The sequence below is a fragment of the Schistocerca americana genome, chromosome 1, assembly GCF_021461395.2.
Source record: "Schistocerca americana isolate TAMUIC-IGC-003095 chromosome 1, iqSchAmer2.1, whole genome shotgun sequence".
NCBI lineage: Eukaryota > Metazoa > Arthropoda > Insecta > Orthoptera > Acrididae > Schistocerca > Schistocerca americana.
Window position 1 is genome coordinate 189,090,443 of NC_060119.1, and position 17,486 is coordinate 189,107,928.

The 17,486-nt window shown below is 44.7% G+C and overlaps 1 protein-coding gene across 1 annotated transcript in view; it reads right to left on the minus strand.

The window, feature by feature from the left end:
- The window catches only part of LOC124568236 (putative phospholipase B-like lamina ancestor), a 163,052-nt gene that overhangs the window by 32,890 nt on the left and 112,676 nt on the right, over positions 1 to 17,486 (minus strand). The window lies entirely within an intron of this gene.

Consider the following 17,486-nt stretch of genomic DNA (forward strand, 5'->3'; position numbering starts at 1 on the left):
CAAAATTCTAGCTTTCGCAACCAATGGTTGCCTCGTCAGGAAAGAGGGAAGGAGAAGGAAAGACAAAAGGATATGGGTTTTAAGGGAGAGGGTAAGGAGTCATTCCAATCCCGGGAGCGGAAAGACTTACCTTAGGGGGAAAAAAGGACAGGTATACACTCGCACACACACACATATCCATCCACACATACACAGACACAAGCAGACATTTGTAAAGGCAAAGAGTTTGGGCATTTTTTGGGCAGAGATGTCAGTCGGGGCGGATGTACAGAGGCAAAGATGAAGTTGAAAGACAGGTGAGGTATGAGCGGCGGCAAATTGAAATTAGAAATTAGCGGAGATTGAGGCCTGGCGGATAGCGAGAAGAAAGGATATGCTGAAGGGCAAGTTCCCATCTCCGGAGTTCTGACAGGTTGGTGTTAGTGGGAAGTATCCAGATAACCCGGACGGTGTAACACTGTGCCAAGATGTGCTGGCCGTGCACCAAGGCATGTTTAGCCACAGGGTGATCCTCATTACCAACAAACACTGTCTGCCTGTGTCCATTCATGCGAATGGACAGTTTGTTGCTGGTCATTCCCACATAGAACGCTTCACAGTGTAGGCAGGTCAGTTGGTAAATCACGTGGGTGCTTTCACACGTGGCTCTGCCTTTGATCGTGTACACCTTCCGGGTTACAGGACTGGAATAGGTGGTGGTGGGAGGGTGCATGGGACAGGTTTTGCACCGGGGGCGGTTACAGGGGTAGGAGCCAGTGGGTAGGGAAGGTGGTTTGGGGATTTCATAGGGATGAACTAAGAGGTTGCGAAGGTTAGGTGGACGGCGGAAAGACACTCTTGGTGGAGTGGGGAGGATTTCATGAAGGATGGATCTCATTTCAGGGCAGGATTTGAGGAAGTCGTATCCCTGCTGGAGAGCCACATTCAGAATCTGATCCAGTCCCGGAAAGTATCCTGTCACAAGTGGGGCACTTTTGGGGTTCTTCTGTGGAAGGTTCCGGGTTTGAGGAGATGAGGATGTGGCTCTGGTTATTTGCTTCTGTACCAGGTCGGGAGGGTAGTTACGGGATGCAAAAGCTGTTTTCAGGTTGTTGGTGTAATGGTTCAAGGATTCCGGACTGGAGCAGATTCGTTTGCCACGAAGACCTAGGCTGTAGGGAAGGGACCGTTTGATGTGGAATGGGTGGCAGCTGTCATAATGGAGGTACTGTTGCTTGTTGGTGGGTTTAATGTGGACGGACGTGTGAAGCTGGCCATTGGACAGGTGGAGGTCAACGTCAAGGAAAGTGGCATGGGATTTAGAGTAGGACCAGGTGAATCTGATGGAACCAAAGGAGTTGAGGTTGGAGAGGAAATTCTGGAGTTCTTCTTCACTGTGAGTCCAGATCACGAAAATGTCATCAATAAATCTGTACCAAACTTCGGGTTGGCAGGCCTGGGTAACCAGGAAGGCTTCCTCTAAGCGACCCATGAATAGGTTGGCATACGAGGGGGCCATCCTGGTACCCATGGCTGTTCCCTTTAATTGTTGGTATGTCTGGCCTTCAAAAGTGAAGAAGTTGTGGGTCAGGATGAAGCTGGCTAAGGTAATGAGGAAAGAGGTTTTAGGTAGGGCGGCAGGTGATCGGCGTGAAAGGAAGTGCTCCATCGCAGCGAGGCCCTGGACATGCGGAATATTTGTGTATAAGGAAGTGGCATCAATGGTTACAAGGATGGTTTCCGGGGGTAACAGACTGGGTAGGGATTCCAGGCGTTTGAGAAAGTGGTTGGTGTCTTTGATGAAGGATGGGAGACTGCATGTAATGGGTTGAAGGTGTTGATCTACGTAGGCAGAGATGCGTTCGGTGGGGGCTTGGTAACCCGCTACAATGGGACGGCCGGGATGATTGGGTTTGTGAATTTTGGGAAGAAGGTAGAAGGTAGGGGTGCGGGGTGTTGGTGGGGTCAGGAGGTTGATGGAGTCGGGTGAAAGGTTTTGTAGGGGGCCTAAGGTTCTGAGGATTCCTTGAAGCTCCGCCTGGACATCAGGAATGGGATTGCCTTGGCAAACTTTGTAAGTAGTGTTGTCTGAAAGCTGACGCAGTCCCTCAGCCACATACTCCCGACGATCAAGTACCACAGTTGTGGAACCCTTGTCCGCCGGAAGAATGACGATGGATCGGTCAGCCTTCAGATCACGGATAGCCTGGGCTTCAGCAGTGGTGATGTTGGGAGTAGGATTAGGTTTTTTAAAAAGGATTGAGAGGCAAGGCTGGAAGTCAGAAATTCCTGGAAGGTTAGGAGAGGGTGATTTTGAGGAAGAGGAGGTGGGTCCCGCTGTGACGGAGGACGGAACTGTTCCAGGCATGGTTCAATTTGGATAGTGTCTTGGGGAGTTGGATCCTTAGGAGTAGGATTAGGATCATTTTTCTTCGTGGCAAAGTGATATTTCCAGCAGAGAGTACGGGTGTAGGACAGTAAATCTTTGACGAGGGCTGTTTGGTTAAATCTGGGAGTGGGGCTGAAGGTGAGGCCTTTGGATAGGACAGAGGTTTCGGATTGGGAGAGAGGTTTGGAGGAAAGGTTAACTACTGAATTGGGGTGTTGTGGTTCCAGATTGCGTTGATTGGAATTTTGAGGTTTTGGAGGGAGTGGAGCTGGAAGTGGGAGATTGAGTAGATGGGAGAGACTGGGTTTGTGTGCAATGAGAGGAGGTTGAGGTTTGCTGGAAAGGTTGTGAAGGGTGAGTGAGTTGCCTTTCCGGAGGTGGGAAACCAGGAGATTGGATAGTTTTTTAAGGTGGAGGGTGGCATGCTGCTCTAATTTGCGGTTGGCCTGTAGGAGGATGCTCTGAACAACAGGTGTGGATGTGGGAGAGGAAAGATTGAGGATTTTTATAAAGGATTGGAGTTGATGGGCGTGTTGATTGGCTGAGTGGATGTGTAGGTGAAGGATTAGGTGGGTGAGGGCAATGGATTGTTTGGTTTGGAACTGGTATAGGGACTGATGGAAAGAAGGGTTGCAGCCAGAGATGGGAACTTTAAGTGTGAGGCCTTTGGGGGTGATGCCAAATGTCAGACAAGCCTGAGAAAATAAAATATGGGAGTGTAATCTGGCTAGGGCGAAGGCATGTTTGCGGAGGGAATGTAAATAAAACTTAATGGGGTCGTTGTGAAGGTGTTGTGAGGGTGACATGGTACTAGAAGGTGGAAAGTGGAACACGAGGCTGAAATGAAAATGAGAATAAATATGAAAAAATATATGGGGAGAGATAAAGGTAAAATTAGAAAGCAAATGGAGATCTGGTGTGAAAAAAGGCGAAAAAGGGTTGGTTAGGGCTGGGCTATGTTGATCCTGTGGTGAACTTGTGTAGGTAGATAATGATGTGCATAAAGGTTAGGTGGTTGTGTTGCCGCCAAAACACGTTAAAGGGTGGAGAAATTCGGGAAAATTTCGAAAAAACTACGTGAGGATGTATTAAAAGGAGTGGTTTGGTGGTGGCAGATTATGGAAATGAAGCTAACAATTGTTTGATGAAGAAATAATGACGTTAAAACCTGTGGGAAGCGGCTAAAAATGATCGGTGATGTGAGAAAAACGGAAATGGAAATAAAGCAAAAGTTATTAAAACTGCCGAAAGGGTTGTTTAATAGCTGAAAGGAACTGTTTGTGGACTGGAAACGGTGGATTTTATAGCAGCAAAGCGGAAAAAAAAAAAAAAAATTTTTTTTTTTTTTTTTTTTTTTTTTTTTTTTGTTATGGTTTGGAAGTGATTTGCGTATTATTACGTATTATTGAGTGTATATCGACGGGATAAAATTGTATACTGGATTACGGTAAAAAAGGAGAAGGTGAATAGAAAGTGAAACTGCTGGCAAAAACAGAAGGAGGAAATAAGACGACAGAAAAGACTTCGAAATGTAACCTCTTTCCTCATTACTCCCAACATCACCACTGCTGAAGCCCAGGCTATCCGTGATCTGAAGGCTGACCGATCCATCGTCATTCTTCCGGCGGACAAGGGTTCCACAACTGTGGTACTTGATCGTCGGGAGTATGTGGCTGAGGGACTGCGTCAGCTTTCAGACAACACTACTTACAAAGTTTGCCAAGGCAATCCCATTCCTGATGTCCAGGCGGAGCTTCAAGGAATCCTCAGAACCTTAGGCCCCCTACAAAACCTTTCACCCGACTCCATCAACCTCCTGACCCCACCAACACCCCGCACCCCTACCTTCTACCTTCTTCCCAAAATTCACAAACCCAATCATCCCGGCCGTCCCATTGTAGCGGGTTACCAAGCCCCCACCGAACGCATCTCTGCCTACGTAGATCAACACCTTCAACCCATTACATGCAGTCTCCCATCCTTCATCAAAGACACCAACCACTTTCTCAAACGCCTGGAATCCCTACCCAGTCTGTTACCCCCGGAAACCATCCTTGTAACCATTGATGCCACTTCCTTATACACAAATATTCCGCATGTCCAGGGCCTCGCTGCGATGGAGCACTTCCTTTCACGCCGATCACCTGCCGCCCTACCTAAAACCTCTTTCCTCATTACCTTAGCCAGCTTCATCCTGACCCACAACTTCTTCACTTTTGAAGGCCAGACATACCAACAATTAAAGGGAACAGCCATGGGTACCAGGATGGCCCCCTCGTATGCCAACCTATTCATGGGTCGCTTAGAGGAAGCCTTCCTGGTTACCCAGGCCTGCCAACCCGAAGTTTGGTACAGATTTATTGATGACATTTTCGTGATCTGGACTCACAGTGAAGAAGAACTCCAGAATTTCCTCTCCAACCTCAACTCCTTTGGTTCCATCAGATTCACCTGGTCCTACTCTAAATCCCATGCCACTTTCCTTGACGTTGACCTCCACCTGTCCAATGGCCAGCTTCACACGTCCGTCCACATTAAACCCACCAACAAGCAACAGTACCTCCATTATGACAGCTGCCACCCATTCCACATCAAACGGTCCCTTCCCTACAGCCTAGGTCTTCGTGGCAAACGAATCTGCTCCAGTCCGGAATCCTTGAACCATTACACCAACAACCTGAAAACAGCTTTTGCATCCCGTAACTACCCTCCCGACCTGGTACAGAAGCAAATAACCAGAGCCACATCCTCATCTCCTCAAACCCGGAACCTTCCACAGAAGAACCCCAAAAGTGCCCCACTTGTGACAGGATACTTTCCGGGACTGGATCAGATTCTGAATGTGGCTCTCCAGCAGGGATACGACTTCCTCAAATCCTGCCCTGAAATGAGATCCATCCTTCATGAAATCCTCCCCACTCCACCAAGAGTGTCTTTCCGCCGTCCACCTAACCTTCGCAACCTCTTAGTTCATCCCTATGAAATCCCCAAACCACCTTCCCTACCCACTGGCTCCTACCCCTGTAACCGCCCCCGGTGCAAAACCTGTCCCATGCACCCTCCCACCACCACCTATTCCAGTCCTGTAACCCGGAAGGTGTACACGATCAAAGGCAGAGCCACGTGTGAAAGCACCCACGTGATTTACCAACTGACCTGCCTACACTGTGAAGCGTTCTATGTGGGAATGACCAGCAACAAACTGTCCATTCGCATGAATGGACACAGGCAGACAGTGTTTGTTGGTAATGAGGATCACCCTGTGGCTAAACATGCCTTGGTGCACGGCCAGCACATCTTGGCACAGTGTTACACCGTCCGGGTTATCTGGATACTTCCCACTAACACCAACCTGTCAGAACTCCGGAGATGGGAACTTGCCCTTCAGCATATCCTTTCTTCTCGCTATCCGCCAGGCCTCAATCTCCGCTAATTTCTAATTTCAATTTGCCGCCGCTCATACCTCACCTGTCTTTCAACTTCATCTTTGCCTCTGTACATCCGCCCCGACTGACATCTCTGCCCAAAAAATGCCCAAACTCTTTGCCTTTACAAATGTCTGCTTGTGTCTGTGTATGTGTGGATGGATATGTGTGTGTGTGCGAGTGTATACCTGTCCTTTTTTCCCCCTAAGGTAAGTCTTTCCGCTCCCGGGATTGGAATGACTCCTTACCCTCTCCCTTAAAACCCATATCCTTTTGTCTTTCCTTCTCCTTCCCTCTTTCCTGACGAGGCAACCATTGGTTGCGAAAGCTAGAATTTTGTGTGTATGTTTGTGTTTGTTTGTGTGTCTATCGACCTGCCAGCGCTTTTGTTTGGTAAGTTTCATCATCTTTCTTTTTAGATATATTTTTCCCACATGGAATGTTTCCCTCTATTATATTCATATCATTAATTTGAAGCCAACAATCACGTTTGTTATTGTTATCGTTATTGTTATTGTCACTGTTACATTTCGAAGTCTTTTCTGTCGTCTTATTTCCTCCTTCTGTTTTTGCCAGCAGTTTCACTTTCTATTCACCTTCTCCTTTTTTACCGTAATCCAGTATACAATTTTATCCCGTCGATATACACTCAATAATACGTAATAATACGCAAATCACTTCCAAACCATAACAAAAAAAAAAAAAAAAAAAAAAAAAAAAAAAAAAAAAAAAAAAAAAAAAATTTTTTTTTTTTTCCGCTTTGCTGCTATAAAATCCACCGTTTCCAGTCCACAAACAGTTCCTTTCAGCTATTAAACAACCCTTTCGGCAGTTTTAATAACTTTTGCTTTATTTCCATTTCCGTTTTTCTCACATCACCGATCATTTTTAGCCGCTTCCCACAGGTTTTAACGTCATTATTTCTTCATCAAACAATTGTTAGCTTCATTTCCATAATCTGCCACCACCAAACCACTCCTTTTAATACATCCTCACGTAGTTTTTTCGAAATTTTCCCGAATTTCTCCACCCTTTAACGTGTTTTGGCGGCAACACAACCACCTAACCTTTATGCACATCATTATCTACCTACACAAGTTCACCACAGGATCAACATAGCCCAGCCCTAACCAACCCTTTTTCGCCTTTTTTCACACCAGATCTCCATTTGCTTTCTAATTTTACCTTTATCTCTCCCCATATATTTTTTCATATTTATTCTCATTTTCATTTCAGCCTCGTGTTCCACTTTCCACCTTCTAGTACCATGTCACCCTCACAACACCTTCACAACGACCCCATTAAGTTTTATTTACATTCCCTCCGCAAACATGCCTTCGCCCTAGCCAGATTACACTCCCATATTTTATTTTCTCAGGCTTGTCTGACATTTGGCATCACCCCCAAAGGCCTCACACTTAAAGTTCCCATCTCTGGCTGCAACCCTTCTTTCCATCAGTCCCTATACCAGTTCCAAACCAAACAATCCATTGCCCTCACCCACCTAATCCTTCACCTACACATCCACTCAGCCAATCAACACGCCCATCAACTCCTATCCTTTATAAAAATCCTCAATCTTTCCTCTCCCACATCCACACCTGTTGTTCAGAGCATCCTCCTACAGGCCAACCGCAAATTAGAGCAGCATGCCACCCTCCACCTTAAAAAACTATCCAATCTCCTGGTTTCCCACCTCCGGAAAGGCAACTCACTCACCCTTCACAACCTTTCCAGCAAACCTCAACCTCCTCTCATTGCACACAAACCCACTCTCTCCCATCTACTCAATCTCCCACTTCCAGCTCCACTCCCTCCAAAACCTCAAAATTCCAATCAACGCAATCTGGAACCACAACACCCCAATTCAGTAGTTAACCTTTCCTCCAAACCTCTCTCCCAATCCGAAACCTCTGTCCTATCCAAAGGCCTCACCTTCAGCCCCACTCCCAGATTTAACCAAACAGCCCTCGTCAAAGATTTACTGTCCTACACCCGTACTCTCTGCTGGAAATATCACTTTGCCACGAAGAAAAATGATCCTAATCCTACTCCTAAGGATCCAACTCCCCAAGACACTATCCAAATTGAACCATGCCTGGAACAGTTCCGTCCTCCGTCACAGCGGGACCCACCTCCTCTTCCTCAAAATCACCCTCTCCTAACCTTCCAGGAATTTCTGACTTCCAGCCTTGCCTCTCAATCCTTTTTAAAAAACCAATCCTACTCCCAACATCACCACTGCTGAAGCCCAGGCTATCCGTGATCTGAAGGCTGACCGATCCATCGTCATTCTTCCGGCGGACAAGGGTTCCACAACTGTGGTACTTGATCGTCGGGAGTATGTGGCTGAGGGACTGCGTCAGCTTTCAGACAACACTACTTACAAAGTTTGCCAAGGCAATCCCATTCCTGATGTCCAGGCAGAGCTTCAAGGAATCCTCAGAACCTTAGGCCCCCTACAAAACCTTTCACCCGACTCCATCAACCTCCTGACCCCACCAACACCCCGCACCCCTACCTTCTACCTTCTTCCCAAAATTCACAAACCCAATCATCCCGGCCGTCCCATTGTAGCGGGTTACCAAGCCCCCACCGAACGCATCTCTGCCTACGTAGATCAACACCTTCAACCCATTACATGCAGTCTCCCATCCTTCATCAAAGACACCAACCACTTTCTCAAACGCCTGGAATCCCTACCCAGTCTGTTACCCCCGGAAACCATCCTTGTAACCATTGATGCCACTTCCTTATACACAAATATTCCGCATGTCCAGGGCCTCGCTGCGATGGAGCACTTCCTTTCACGCCGATCACCTGCCGCCCTACCTAAAACCTCTTTCCTCATTACCTTAGCCAGCTTCATCCTGACCCACAACTTCTTCACTTTTGAAGGCCAGACATACCAACAATTAAAGGGAACAGCCATGGGTACCAGGATGGCCCCCTCGTATGCCAACCTATTCATGGGTCGCTTAGAGGAAGCCTTCCTGGTTACCCAGGCCTGCCAACCCGAAGTTTGGTACAGATTTATTGATGACATTTTCGTGATCTGGACTCACAGTGAAGAAGAACTCCAGAATTTCCTCTCCAACCTCAACTCCTTTGGTTCCATCAGATTCACCTGGTCCTACTCTAAATCCCATGCCACTTTCCTTGACGTTGACCTCCACCTGTCCAATGGCCAGCTTCACACGTCCGTCCACATTAAACCCACCAACAAGCAACAGTACCTCCATTATGACAGCTGCCACCCATTCCACATCAAACGGTCCCTTCCCTACAGCCTAGGTCTTCGTGGCAAACGAATCTGCTCCAGTCCGGAATCCTTGAACCATTACACCAACAACCTGAAAACAGCTTTTGCATCCCGTAACTACCCTCCCGACCTGGTACAGAAGCAAATAACCAGAGCCACATCCTCATCTCCTCAAACCCGGAACCTTCCACAGAAGAACCCCAAAAGTGCCCCACTTGTGACAGGATACTTTCCGGGACTGGATCAGATTCTGAATGTGGCTCTCCAGCAGGGATACGACTTCCTCAAATCCTGCCCTGAAATGAGATCCATCCTTCATGAAATCCTCCCCACTCCACCAAGAGTGTCTTTCCGCCGTCCACCTAACCTTCGCAACCTCTTAGTTCATCCCTATGAAATCCCCAAACCACCTTCCCTACCCACTGGCTCCTACCCCTGTAACCGCCCCCGGTGCAAAACCTGTCCCATGCACCCTCCCACCACCACCTATTCCAGTCCTGTAACCCGGAAGGTGTACACGATCAAAGGCAGAGCCACGTGTGAAAGCACCCACGTGATTTACCAACTGACCTGCCTACACTGTGAAGCGTTCTATGTGGGAATGACCAGCAACAAACTGTCCATTCGCATGAATGGACACAGGCAGACAGTGTTTGTTGGTAATGAGGATCACCCTGTGGCTAAACATGCCTTGGTGCACGGCCAGCACATCTTGGCACAGTGTTACACCGTCCGGGTTATCTGGATACTTCCCACTAACACCAACCTGTCAGAACTCCGGAGATGGGAACTTGCCCTTCAGCATATCCTTTCTTCTCGCTATCCGCCAGGCCTCAATCTCCGCTAATTTCTAATTTCAATTTGCCGCCGCTCATACCTCACCTGTCTTTCAACTTCATCTTTGCCTCTGTACATCCGCCCCGACTGACATCTCTGCCCAAAAAATGCCCAAACTCTTTGCCTTTACAAATGTCTGCTTGTGTCTGTGTATGTGTGGATGGATATGTGTGTGTGTGCGAGTGTATACCTGTCCTTTTTTCCCCCTAAGGTAAGTCTTTCCGCTCCCGGGATTGGAATGACTCCTTACCCTCTCCCTTAAAACCCATATCCTTTTGTCTTTCCTTCTCCTTCCCTCTTTCCTGACGAGGCAACCATTGGTTGCGAAAGCTAGAATTTTGTGTGTATGTTTGTGTTTGTTTGTGTGTCTATCGACCTGCCAGCGCTTTTGTTTGGTAAGTTTCATCATCTTTCTTTTTAGATATATATATATATATATATATATATATATATATATATATATATATTTTTTTTTTAAAAAAAACAGGAAAAAGCTCGAAGAAATTAAGTGATAAAGATCAATCCTAAGTGGCTTCTAGCTGTCCAAGAAGTTTTAAATTTAAAAATCAGTGCAATGGAGAAGGAAAATTTAACTTGCAAGATAATATGAAACACTAAAGTAGTACAGAGCATTTCATTTACAATGCATGTGTCATCTCTGGCACTGTCCAGGAACAGATATGCCCATAGGTGGGCTCAGGTTATTGCATGACACTCTGGCCTCTTTCTTGGACAATGTTGAAGCTGGGGAAAGGCTTTCAAGCGTTATTAATAGTGTGATTGAATATAAATTGTTTTCCTTTTATCGTGAGTGCAGTTTCCACTTACTGTAATATACATAAAGGATCAATGTTGTTTCATGTATTGAACTATCCTAGAAAAGAGTCATATTGACTTGGGTTCACACAAAATTTCCCTGTATACATTTTCCCAATGGTCTGACATAGATCAGTAAAGAAATTGGACAAAAATTCAAACCAAAACCTTACAAACTTACAGTAGAACATCAGCTGACCTAGTCAGATACTGTTGCTCAATATCAGTGCTTACTACAACTGGTTATTGTAATCTGTACGTGATGGGGAGATTGGTCCTGAAGTACTCTTTTTTCTGATGGTACATGGCTGCATTTATTATGGCATGTTAACTTGCAGTCAATGGATGTTGGAGTTCTAAAACTTTCAGTCAGTTACATAAAGAGCCTCTGAATGATTTGAAAACAGGAGTATGATGTGATTTACTGCAACACAAATTATTTAACAATTTTTTCCCACTGAAACAACTTCTGATATGTATATGAAAAATTATATTGCAACCCTGATTCAGAGAACAAAAGCTAATTCTTTTTCAGAGGACAAAAGCTTAATGATAATACCGATGTTTATTTCAGACAGGACAATGTAAAAGTACATACTGTTATCGCATCTGTGACAGTAGTATGAGGTGTTTCTGATGGTAGAATAAATCCCCAATAAATCCCCAGATCTAAATTCATGTGTGTGGAAACATTCCACATGGGAAAAATATATGTAAAAAACAAAGATGCTGTAACTTTCCGATCCCAGGATTGGAATGACTCCTTACCCTCTCCCTTAAAACCCACATCCTTTCGTCTTTCCCTCTCCTTCCCTCTTTCCTGATGAAGCAACCTTGGGTTGCAAAAGCTTGAAATTTGTGGATGTGTTTGTGTGTTTTTTATTGTGTCTGTCAACATACCAACACTTTCTCATTTGGTAAGTTACAGCATATATATATTTAAAAACAAAGATGATGTGACTTACCATACGAAATCGCTGGCAGGTCGATAGAAACACAAACAGACACATACATACACACAAAATTCATGCTTTCGCAACAAACTGTTGCCTCATCAGGAAAGAGGGAAGGAGAGGGAAAGACGAAAGGAAGTGGGTTTTAGGGAGAGGGTAAGGAGTCATTCCAATCCCGGGAGCGGAAAGACTTACCTTAGGGGGAAAAAAGGACGGGTATACACTCGCACACACACACACATATCCATCCACACATATACAGACACAAGCAGACTCTTTCCTGATGAGGCAACAGTTTGTTGCGAAAGCTTGAATTTTGTGTGTATGTATGTGTCTGTTTGTGTTTCTATCGACCTGCCAGCGCTTTCGTATGGTAAGTCACATCATCTTGATCCATCCTTCATGAAATCCTCCCCACTCCGCCAAGAGTGTCTTTCCGCCGTCCACCTAACCTTCGTAACCTGTTAGTTCATCCCTATGAAATCCCCAAACCACCTTCCCTACCCTCTGGCTCCTATCCTTGTAACCGCCCCCGATGCAAAACCTGTCCCATGCACCCTCCCACCACCACCTACTCCAGTCCTGTAACCCGGAAGGTGTACACGATCAAAGGCAGAGCCACGTGTGAAAGCACCCACGTGATTTACCAACTGACCTGCCTACACTGCGATGCATTCTATGTCGGAACGACCAGCAACAAACTGTCCATTCGCATGAATGGACACAGGCAGACAGTGTTTGTTGGTAATGAGGATCACCCTGTGGCTAAACATGCCTTGGTGCACAGCCAGCACATCTTGGCACAGTGTTACACCGTCCGGGTTATCTGGATACTTCCCACCAACACCAACCTATCCGAACTCCGGAGATGGGAACTTGCCCTTCAGTATATCCTCTCTTCTCGTCATCCGCCAGGCCTCAATCTCCGCTAATTTCAAGTTGCCGCCACTCATACCTCACCTGTCTTTCAACAACTTCTTTGCCTCTACACTTCTGCCTCGACTGACATCTCTGCCCAAACTCTTTGTCTTTAAATATGTCTGCTTGTGTCTGTATGTGTGGATGGATATGTGCGTGTGTGCGAGTGTATACCTGTCCTTTTTTCCCCCTAAGGTAAGTCTTTCCGCTCCCGGGATTGAAATGACTCCTTACCCGCTCCCTTAAAACCCACTTCCTTTCGTCTTCCCCTCTCCTTCCCTCTTTCCTGATAAGGCAACAGTTTGTTGCGAAAGCTTGAATTTTGTGTGTTTGTTTGTGTTTGTTTGTGTGTCTATCGACCTGCCAGCGCTTTCGTTCGGTAAGTCACCTCATCTTTGTTTTTATATATAATTTTTCCCACGTGGAATGTTTCCCTCTATATATATATATATATATATATATAGCTTACCGAACAAAAGTGCTGGCAGGCCGATAGACACACAAACAAACACAAACATACACACAAAATTCAAGCTTTTGCAACAAACTGTTGCCTCATCAGGAAAGAGGGAAGGAGAGGGGAAGACGAAAGGAAGTGGGTTTTAAGGGAGAGGGTAAGGAGTCATTCCAATCCCGGGAGCGGAAAGACTTACCTTAGGGGGAAAAAAGGACAGGTATACACTCGCACACACGCACATATCCATCCACACATACAGACACAAGCAGACATATTTAAATATGTCTGCTTGTGTCTGTATGTGTGGATGGATATGTGCGTGTGTGCGAGTGTATACCTGTCCTTTTTTCCCCCTAAGGTAAGTCTTTCCGCTCCCGGGATTGGAATGACTCCTTACCCTCTCCCTTAAAACCCACTTCCTTTCGTCTTCCCCTCTCCTTCCCTCTTTCCTGATGAGGCAACAGTTTGTTGCAAAAGCTTGAATTTTGTGTGTATGTTTGTGTTTGTTTGTGTGTCTATCGACCTGCCAGCACTTTTGTTCGGTAAGTCACCTCATCTTTGTTTTTATATATAATTTTTCCCACGTGGAATGTTTCCTTCCATTATATTGATATATATATAGCAGATGTTAACAGATAATGTGCATGTAAAAACTTTGGAAAGTTATAAGATAGTATTTGTCTTCTGATTTAAAGGAATTCGGTAGCCAAAATTCAATGAATATTCAACAATATGTTCAGAAGGTGACAAGCTGCTGTTTCTACAGAGGGGCTTCATTTTGTGCAACTGATGAAATAAAGATAAGTGTAATATAATCCCAATGTGTCTTAGTTTACGGTCTTCTGAGGGAAGACTTACCAAACCATAATGCTGCAGTTTTGAGTGCACATTCCATATGGACTGTGGGCATATGCTTAGGTTGTATGTGAGATACCTTGTACACCAAGACATTATAAATTATAGAAAAAAGACACCATAGTTCTAACACTGAATAAAAATGGAAGCACCAAAGATGAGGATAGTAAATCATTCAAAACAAATAAAAGGTTTGTTTATTCAACCATGAAACAAAGTCCTCCAATGATACTTTCGAAGATTTTCACTATTCATAATTACTATAATTTTGTTAATGTCAGAAAGACAGCTGGATGACTGGAACTTATTTTCAGTACACACAACTGTTAGCACAATTGAGAAACACACACAGATGTAGAGATAGTAATCCTAGCTTTTGAACAACAGATTCTTTCTTTAGGGGAAGGAAAATGAAAGCACTGTTGGAGGATCCAGAGGAGGGGCAGGCTGTTCAGAACCCAGCTTAAGAAGGATGAACCTTACATGAGGATGAACTGAGGCAAAGAGAAAAGAAAGCTCCACACAAATGCCTTATCAGACTACCCTTATCATTCTGGTGATAATTATTTTCCTTTAACTTGTTTACAAATATATTTTTAAATGTTAACACAGCACACCAACCTCACTAAAGATTATATGCAAACATGGAGAGAGCAGTACAAAATGTAACAGGCAATCACCATTAACATAATGGAATGATGGGACATGAACAATGAAAACGTAAGAAAAAATTGGGATGAACACAACAGTGCATTTACAAATAAAAAGTTCTGTTTCATTAAGACAGAAATTGCTTTTTTATTTTGAGAGAAGAGACTTGTTTCTTTAATACTGAGAGATTAATTAATATTCTTAGACACAAGAAAAGTACCACATTGAGCCTTTGTTGCTGATATACAAGTGTGTGATAGATATACTTCCTTATCTTTATTGTGCAAAGGAGTTAATCTTTCAATCTAGCTGACCAGCTTAAGACTGACAAAGTAATTTCCATTTACCATGACCATGAGGGCATGAAACTGACTTATACATTTTAACAGCAAACATTTCTGTAATATCACTTTAGTTTTCACAACAGCATCCACTGATAACATCAACTTGGTGCATTAATATTTAGTCAGACATACTTTTTGCATATCTCCATTGGCTATTTCTGTCTTAGCTTATCACATATGGAATTTGAGATTCTTTTTCCACAAAAAAAAAAAAAAAAAAAAAAATGCTAACAATCTTAATTACAAGAGAAATATTGTTTTCCAGTATGAACAGCTAAAATTACACACAATTTATTTTGTCTGTGTGTAAACTACCTATTAAAACATAACACTTAGCACTCCAGGTATATCTTTCACTCTGTAACAGAGTGTCAACACTTTTAAAACTGTTCACTAGAACACAAAATTGCTAAGGCTTTCGTGGCCACTTGTTGACAAATTGCCTATTGGCTTCTGTCTCGGGTTCTTCGGCCGACATTCATCTAATGATTTTTCTGACGTTTTGCCAGCACAAGTGGCTGGGCATTGTCAAAGCTTCACCCTCCATTGCCGGTGGTGAGCTGGAGCCGAGCTCGCAGCCGCAGACTATATGTACCTGGTGCACCAACGTCCGACGGCTTCTCCGCGGTCATTTCCGGTGCGGTTCTCCTCTTGCTACCTGCGACAGTTGTTCACTGCAGTACGGGAAGCCAGGATCCGTTTACCTTAAGGCTTTCCTCTTTCTTGAGAAACTGTTCGCATGTTTTTGTATTTCTACAGCTTCTCTGAACAAGTGGGTGTGATAGTGCTTCTCTACAGCCAGAACTTCCGTGTTGGCGAATTTTATTATGTGGTCGGTCTCATTCAGTGCGTGCTCTTGCAATGTTGGGAATATACCGTATACCATGCACATGCGGAAAAGTTTATGTCAGAATGACTGGACGATCATTTAATACCAGGATCAAAGAGCATAAGCGACATTGGAGGTTGGGGCAGGTGGAGAAATCGTCTGTGGCAGAGCACGCACTGAATGAGACCGACCACATAATAAAATTCGCAGACATGGAAGTTCTGGCTGTAGAGAAGCACTATCGCACCCACTTGTTCAGAGAAGCTGTAGAAATACAAAAACATGTGAACAGTTTCAACAACGAAGAGGAAAGCCTTAAGGTAAACGGATCCTGGCTTCCCATACTGCAGCGAACAACCGTCGCAGGTAGCAAGAGGAGAACCACACCGGAAATGACCGCGGAGAAGCCCTCAGACGTTGGCACGCCAGGTACATATAGTCTGCGGCCGCGAGCTCGGCTCCAGTTCACCACCGGTAATGGAGAGTGAAGCTTTGACAATGCCAGCCACTTGTGCTGGAGAAACGTCAGAAAAATCATTAGATAAACGTCAGCCGAAGAACCCCAGACAGAAGCCAATAGGCAGTTCGTTCACTAGAACCTTGCCTTTTCTGGCCAGTCCCTTTACTAACTGAGGTATCTTGGAATGACTCATGATTAATCCACATAGCTTCAATTCTGCTAGTAACTCTCTCATACTTTACAAACTTCACAGTAATTCTCCTGAATACCTTGTAGGATTACTGTTTCTAGAAGAGAGGATATTGTGGAAAATGGCTTAGCCACTGTTACGGGGTTGTTTCTGAAATAAGTGTTTCATTCTTTTAGTAAAGTGAGAGCTCTTTTCAAATATCTTGACATATTGAAACTGTGTACCAGACCAAGACTTAAACCTACAACCTTTGGAAAGTATGGGTTGCATTAAAAAAATGATGCAGAGGCTGTAAAATGAAACTGATTAAGGGATCATAATTCCATTGCCTGCAGAAGAAAGTGTGGTCTATACAAGAGTGCTGAATCCCAAAACTCACCGCTAGAGGGATACAGGTGCATACGCACACAGTGCCAGAGCAAGCATGTCCACACATTCAACATCCACTGTACTCAGTAGTGCATAAAACAGAGAAATGGAGGCAGCAAAAGAAGAACAAAGGGCTGTAGTGCATTTCCTTATAGTGGAACAAGGTGAGGGATGGAATTTCATAGAAAAATGGCACAAGTATACAAAGACCATCACATGTCTGTTGCAGTACTGACACTCACTCTGACATCTGGCATAATTGCTGCCACTGTTCTTCAATAATATGGCCATCCACCTGCTTGACAACGGTACTGGTAATGCAGTGTGCCATTCCAGATCATACATCATAGGCCAACAACTTCTGCCCTTCCTTGAATCGCTTGTGCTACACCCTTACCACTGCAACAGACATGCAGTGTGCTCTCCAAAGTCTTGTGCCATTCTTCAACGAATTTTCATCCCCTGCCCTCCTTCCACTGTAAGGAAACACACTACATCCCTTTACTCTTCCTTTGAAGCCTCCATTTCTCTGTTTTCAGCACTACTGAGAGCAATGGATAGCCAACACATGGGTGTGCATGGTCTTTCGCCATGTAGGTGTGCACGCATATCGCTCTTGTGGTGATATTCAGGCCTCAGCATTCTCGAAGGGACCACATCTTCTTCTACAAGCAGTGGCATTACAATCTCTAGCGATTTTCATTTTACAGCCTCCTTTTGGTTTCTTTTTGAATACACCTTATAGAAGAAAG